General features: G+C 31.1%; 1 non-coding gene across 1 annotated transcript; it reads right to left on the reverse strand.

Annotated features, from left to right (window-relative positions):
- Positions 1–1,901: 1,901 nt before the first annotated feature.
- TRNAS-ACU (transfer RNA serine (anticodon ACU)) lies at positions 1,902–1,974 on the reverse strand. The gene has a single exon. It is a non-coding gene; the product is annotated as a tRNA-Ser (tRNA).
- Between the last annotated feature and the right edge of the window lie 6,321 nt (positions 1,975–8,295).

Genomic DNA, 8,295 nt, shown 5'->3' on the forward strand with positions numbered 1-8,295 from the left:
ACAAATTATTCCTTATATTTAGGTGATTTTTATTTGTAATTGTTGCTTTAAATATAAGTAAAATGTTTTTATAAATGTAGGAAGGGGTTATTTGTGGTGGTAGTCCTGTACTTTAATATAATAATTTTTTGTAACACAATTAGACGCATCTTTTTACTGCACAATGGTTGTAAAGGGGTTAATGGTATAAGTTAGCCGTCCGTATAATTTACGGCATTTCGGCTGCGGCCATAACATCCGATATCTCCCGGTAATTTGAGACTTTGGCTGAGAGGCGTGTAACGTATGACCAGCGTTGCAGTGCAATACTTCAAGTCAGGGCTTCAAAAAATATAATTAAAATATTCTGGGTTTCAAAGCGAACATGCTGAATAACTTCGACCAGCATTTCAAATTATTTATTCACATTTTTTTGTTTACATTTTAATATATATCCTTTTTATCTATCATTTTATTAACTTGGCGTGGGTGGGTATACTAAATCTAGAATACAATGTGAAATCTATGGTGTAAATGTATGTTTTAGTATTATAGAAATATATAAATAAAAAATGAAAGGCGGTATTCAGGTTTTTCAATGAGAGTAAGTATGTGGAAAACAAGAAAGTAAAAAATAGAGGCCTAAACAAACAAATATAATTAAAGTACAAAATTATGATGAAAATTATGAAAAATTACAAAAGTAAAGAAAAACTTTGTCTGGAAAAGAAATCATTAACATTTTACTCAGTTAAAAAATAAATTATTAGGAGAAGAGAGGATAAATTTATAATTTTCTGTCACGTCTTTAAAGTATGAATTATTAAATTTAAGGGGAAAGATATCTGTACTAGCGTTGATTGACAAAACAATTAGTACCATTCCATATGCACCAAATGATGAATAGGGTAGTACATCAGTACTCCAGTCGTAAGATACCTTGATCTTTTTATTTACATAAAGCGAAGATGATCAGTACAACATAACATTTTACGTGATATTAAATTAAACTTATCACTTAACACAGCGTGTACCAATTGGCCAACATTTACCAATTGGCCTATGTTTGACATCCACATTTAAAAAAAAGTAAAAGTATTTTCAGGCGTTGTCTAGTAGATGAAATGTTTAAACTTTTTCATCACCATTCCCTTTCCGAACCCAATGGTGCATAGGACGCTGTATTGGTGCACCAATCACAACGTATCTTTATCATTTTTGTTACATGAAGGTAAGATGATCAGTCTTACGTTTCAGGCTCAATTCCATGGACTGTGAAATATTCTAGTGTGAAAACTTTTATTTATTTATTTAACTTTTTGTACATAATGTTATTTGTACATTAGCGGGCTTATTGCCAAATGGCAATTTCTTCCAACCAACCAATAAAATAAAAGTTTTATTTTTATAATTCAAGTTACAGGACATATTCAATAGAAAAAAAAAAGATTAAAAAGTTAAAAATGTGTAAAAATAGAAATAAACGTATTTGTTTATAAATTACCTTAAATCAAAACTATTACTCAATGGGAAAAAGGAAAAAAGAGGAAAGAGGAAAAAGGAAATGAGGAGAGATTAAGGAAGAGAAAGAAGATGTTTCTTCAGACGTGATTTAAACAGAGATAATGTAGTAACATCTTTGATGGTGGATGGGAGATGATTCCACAGTCGAGCCGCATGGACACTATATGAATTAGAGAAGAAAGAGGAATTGTGTATGGGTATTAAGAGAGTGCCTTGAGAATGAGAACGAAGAGGTAAACCATGAACTGATAAGCGTTGAAAATTTTCACGCAGGTATATAGGAGCGTTAGGACTATGAAGTACATTGAACAGAAGTGAGAGGGAGTGATAGTCTCTCCGCTGTCTAATTTTGAGTCATTTCAGTTGCCTACGATAATTTTACACACCCATTAAATAAATAACTTTGTCGGGAATCGAACCCGAGACCTCTTGCATAGTAGGCAAACGCGCTGACCATTACACCACGAGGCCGATAAACTTAACTTCACAAAAAAAAAAAAAATTCAACGGATGAATGAAATGAGAAATGAGTTTATGCCAGGTCTTAAGCTCTGTAAATGTCTCGACCTGTACATTCTCTTCTCAAAAACCCTTTCCCTCTCTGTTGCAATTAACTTAAATCTTGATAACTCACTAGAAAGTGGAATCTAGCCTTGTTTACATACATTTGAATATACTCAAAATATCGTTGAAATTGGAAGCCGACAGAGCGGATTGACGATTTAATTATACCAAAAATTTCATAAACCTTGAAGATTGACAATCCCTTGTGAAAGCAATGAAACTCAAGCGGCGCATGAAAGGCCATACATTTTCCAAGTGATGACTTTAACAATATATTTTGACAGCAGTATTTGGTAGTCCACAATTCCCAGTACCTCCTACCATTGAAGAAACCATAAAGTTAACCAACTCAACAGCCGAAGCGATTTGATGTATTATAATATTTTATTGTGTTATTAAACTTTATATCTCCCGCAATCAAAGATCGTGGGAAATAAATCTAGAAAATAACACGTTTCAAAGGTTTTAACACAAATCTTTTGTGTTGAATCCTGGAAGTAATAATTATGATACTAACTCATAATCTAAAATTTATTTTGATTTGATTTTTTTATTCACTAATTTATAGCAGGCTCTGGTACGAGATTTTATAGGACGATACTCGTAATATTTTTATTTAAATGTGTAATTCAAAAAGCCTTTTTGTTCCTAGATCACGAAGTGAACAAAGTGCACATTTTTATAATTCTGTTAAAATATGGCTTAATATGATTTGTCCTTTTTTTAGGCATATTGACTCACCAAACTTTTAAGCATTTTAGGTAAACAAATTTTACACTTTTCAAACAATTAGTATTCAATGCATCGACTGATACTAGAATTAAGTAAGGAAACGAAAATATTTTTTTTTAGAGTCCATTAAAGCTCCCTTCAAAATTTATAAATAATGCCGTAATATTGTGTTTTGCCATCATTCAGCAAAATTAACCCATGATGAAGATTTATTTTTCATATTTCAATATTTTAAATTCAGAGAATGGTTATTATTGAAAGAATCAATTTCTATTTTTTCCAAAATATAAAATTTTGCATCTCCAGAAAAAAACTGTTCCATGTACACATATTATATGGATATATTTATTTTGTGTTTTAATAATTTATTTTTGTTAACGTTTTTACATAAACAGTTAGTAAACATGAGCTTTATAAAATATAAGACTTAAAAAATATACATTGAGGTTTTATGATTTACTAACCTACTTTGTTTTTTTCATTTCTTAAAAAAAATAAATTTCTATACTAAAATTGCAATTTTGCTTACATCGTCATACACGGATGAATTTAAAGCATAAATGCATTAAGACTAGAAGTAGCTTTTAACCGCGTGATTATTGTCACAAGACAACTTAATATGACGGATAGAACCCCAATCCTTTTTTGAGTTCCATATGGAACTAATCTGTAAATTTTTGGCCATTAGACTCGTAGCTGGTTTTTGACAAACAAACAAACAAGACGCCTTTTGGTTTGATCGGTAAATTTTCTCGATTATTCCAGAGCGTAAATGACAAATGCGGACGCCCGTTCACGCCTCGCGGCTTGTTCACTACTTTTTGACAAAAAAACAGACCTTGTTGATGCTCTAAGCTCTAATATTAACCGGAATTGACTTTTTGTGACTTTTTTCAGTTTCTAAAGAGGAATAATATGAACGAACGACGTTTCACGACCAAAGAAGAGATAAGGACTACTAAGGTATTGAAATATCTAGTTCACAAAATTTCTTAGATCAATTAATGCAGTATTTGGAATGTACATTACTTAATGCTATTTAGAAATTTTGCAAATCGATCCTTCATACATTTTTGATTAAGAACCGAGAAACACTACAATATTGCACCCACATAAGTGAAGTCTTACTTCATACCAATTCACATAAACATATTTCATGCTACAAATTATGCAGTTAAGGTTTCCATGGAAGTCTTTGCTTCGGAAATGGCTGCAATAAATCATTACATGATTTATAATCATCGTGGCCTCAACGATAAACGGATGTATCGATCTATAATCAAAAGTCGTACATTTCAACGGAATTGAAGAGTTGAATCGTGAGATATTGAGTTTATTGAAGGGTTATCAGATTTTTAATGGTTACATAAATTTATATCATTATGTGTTCACTATTACGTCACAATTTTTTTAGTACATCATAATCAATCATTTCCTCCTTAGTTCTCATAATCAAACCAGTAATTGATCTACAAAAAGATGTTTGTTTTGAAATAACCCATCATTAAATTGATCCTATTTCATAAAGATGAACACAATTTTAACACTTATAGATACTGCTTTTGAGTATAGAACAAAAAATCATTTCTAACCGTGATTGCATTAAAATGACTTGTTTAAAAAATCAAATAATTTATTCAACGTTCAAAATAGGAGGAGATGGGATTTACCAAAATTCAAATCCTATTCTGTCAAAACAATTTTTATAAGTAGGAATACGGGCAAATCATAAAAACGGAAAACAAATATTGTGATTAAGTTAAAGAATGTGAAAGGCACCAACTTACTTAGCATATTTTTAAAAACAATGCAATAAATAATTTCTGAAAATACGATAGGGATTTTGGCACGCTCACAATAACTATTAATTGTAAAATCAGAAAACATAGTAAAATAATTAATCACCTATTGACATTAACTACTAGTAATTAGATATATTTGATACCGTAAGTATCAGAATAATTTAGAAAAAGTTTACGATATCAATAGCGATTTATCGTTAGTTGAAGTTGTTAATAAGTGGTTATTATATCAGCTGGACAAGTTTTTTTGCCAATGATTTATCGGTGTTAATTTTGGTTCTTTGAAGTTTTAATCGATTCTGCGCTGTTGAGACATTTACGTAGGTGTGAAATAGTGATTCTAACTTCTATATTTTACAATTAAAATGAAATCATTATACGCAACGAAAGTGGATATTTTCGATTCTAACTGGGAACACCTATCTAGGGAATTTCAATAACTTGAAATACGTGACTTGTGTAATTAATGTGATAATGTTTTTTAAATTTTATTTCTGTATTTTTAGTGTTAATCATCGTGTACATAATGTGTTTAATATAAAGATTAAGATCAATAAATATATATTTTGTTAGATTAGAGATTAAAAATAAAAAATGTACCAAACACCTTCGTAGGTTATAAAATGCGCTACCTTTACTTAAATAAGGTTCAATGGTAGCTATGCAATTATCTGATATTTCTATACTATAAAATGACATTTAATAAAATATTAATATATTACAACTGATATGGAGAACATTTTAAAGAAGGAAATATGAAAGTCTAAAAATTTACGGGGCTTACGACCTGCCATTGGGTGGTTAAAGTGGCCATTTAACACCTTGTGTAACATTCATCATTTTGGCTATGTTTGACTATCTATATTTCCTAATTTTTTTATCTGTTGATTTTATTGAAGTTAAAGATTTGAAACCTTTATTTTTGTAAAGAGATTCATCGGATTGAATTATTTCACACACAAGGCAAAGCCTAAAAAATTTTTCCAATTTTCATACTTCTTCATGTGCCATGTTTTATTTTTTTATTATGTTTCTGATCTTGTATAATATTTGTTGTTCGCTCTAACTCCACACGGGACTTTGTCCACCTATATAATAAACAAAAAAAGGTACCTAATATCCTAATAATAATTATAATTTATGTTATTTTTTAAAGCGCCATTTTTGTGAGTGATCGCTTCAAAGATGTGGTATGTTTTAAATATTAAGTAAAATTAATCTACTTAAAGGCTAATTAGATTATTTTTATTAAAGTTAGTAATAAGTACTTACTGACTAATATATAAAAAGTATGAATACAAAATTGAAATATTTGGGTAAATTATAAGAACGCTAATATTTATTAAAAAAAAAAAAAAAAACATGTTTGTTTTAGAATCATTGTTTTACGAGAATTCCTTCTGAACGGAATTTTTATTTTATTCAAATTATCCAACAAAAAACCATATTCAGGTAGTTTGAATTGTCATCAGGGACGCAATGACTCACATCTTGCTGGAGGGTAAAATTATATTAAATGGTTCGAAGCGCCAAGTTGCATAACACCGGCAACACTACAGGCTAGTCCAACTCGTTAACATCGACGTCGCGAATACTGAGCCATAGGATTCCACTCATAACGGCGTGATCATGGCAGATAACGAGTGGATGAAAGGCGAGTTTCTGGCGCCTCCAAACCTAAATCGACCATCTAAGGGAAGGTAACCCCGATAGAAAAATCCACCTGTAAATAAAAAAGGAGAGTTGAGGACCTGCTTTGAATTGCGCAGAACAGAAAAGCTCAGTAATTGCCAACGTCGGGGGGACCTGACAAGGAACCAGAAGGTATACGCAATTACAGAATCCACATTTTTGCATATTTATTTTTATGTACCTATGTATGTTCTTTATGGTTCACTTTTTTTTGTAAATGCTATTACCCCTCTGACATATAGGTAGGTACGTCCTTTATTTTTTCACATCAATAACGATATTTTTAATTGTAGAATAAATACAATAATGTTTTGAGTAGGTCAAAATGTTTGCAGACTGGCTGGATTTCCTTCCAAGGGAGTTATTCAAATCTAAATTTGTTACTGGATGAATCTCACCCACATGATAAAATTTTCAGCTCTTTTACTTCACAAAACTCGACAGATGGAAGAGTTGTGGATATGTGGATGTTCAAATGGTGAATGTTACACAGTGTGTAAAGTGGCCACTTTAACCAGCCAATGACAGGTCATAAACCTTGTAAATGCCTAGACTTCCATATTCCCTTCTCTAAAATGTTTTCTCTCTCTGTTGCAACAAATTTAGCGTTAAATCAATATGTACGATCTTATGGTTGACCCAAATATTTATATTTTTGGGACCATTATCAATGAGTTGTAAATAATTAATTACAAAAAATGGGAATAAAGCTGCTGTAGAGCGAGGTGCAAACCTCGGACTTCTGATTTGTGAGTCTGATACACTGCTTACGGGATCATAACTCGGTTCTTTTGTTTTAAAAAAAAAATAATGTACCTAGGGAAATGGAGAATACCTACATTAATTCAAGTTTTTTAAAGATAGTTCATAAGATTTAAAAAAACGTAGACTTTAATACAATATAAACATATATTTTTTAATATGTCGGGTATACAGTATTACACATTTTTCGTATAAAGGTAAATTATCATGTTATTTATTATTTTTATTGCATTGTCTGTTAATTAAATGTAAGGATAAAATTAATATAATTATACAATAATAAATTGATTATTTATGTTTATACCTTGGCTGCGTGCAGATTATAACCTTGATTGGTAATTAAAATTTCCCGTCTTAATAAATTATTATAACAGTGCTAATATATCGAAAACAGTGTTATTTAAAGTGGAAATACGTTTATTTATAAATATTTACAAAATGATATTATTATCTTACTGTCCATGCGCTCTGTAGCTGCAAGACGTTCTGATATCTAGCTCATATATATCATAATTGTAATATATCATAATTGGAGACGAGGCACTAGAATCCCAACCGTCCATGCGCCCTGTAGCTGCAAGACGTGTTGGGATATTTATTTAGTGTACAGCGCCCTTGAGGTGATTTTCACAAAAATGGCGCTATGTAAATTATCCAAACATTATTATTATTATACACGCACATCAAAAGTGTAAAACATACGGTCAGAAATTTCTAGCGTGATTGTTGCGTCCTCTATTATGTATTTTCTACTCTAAAGTTACGTCTCAAAATGGACACGAAGCCGATGGAACAAAAGGCATCATCCCTTGCTACACATGTGCATCGTTTCTACCAGGAATCAACCAAAAAGATGTGGCAAACGTGTTTTCGGTTACCAGGCAGACCTTTCGGACATCTGTAGTCGCCTTTATGTTGGAAACAATAATATAGTATGTGAAAACAGTGCTTCGTTGGGGGTGGTAACGGTTTTGGTTCTTGCGATCGGACTCATTTCTTCCGGTTTACTAACAAGTTAATGAACTAACATACCCTATCGCCGTCAGAATTGGTAAAATTCAATTAAAGGTGACAGATTAATTGACTGTTTATACCTATTTAGGTTGCTCTGACGGCGATAGGGGCATTGAAAGCAGTATATGTTAATTAAAAAATAAACAAAAAACGCAAACTTAAAAAAAAAAAAAAAATTTAAATACCGTTCATTACAGCTAAAAAAGCAAATTGTTTTTGCAATGTG

This window comes from Micrasema longulum, unplaced genomic scaffold (assembly GCF_059751315.1).
Source record: "Micrasema longulum isolate JH-2025_06_02 unplaced genomic scaffold, ASM5975131v1 h1tg000942l, whole genome shotgun sequence".
Taxonomy (NCBI): domain Eukaryota; kingdom Metazoa; phylum Arthropoda; class Insecta; order Trichoptera; family Brachycentridae; genus Micrasema; species Micrasema longulum.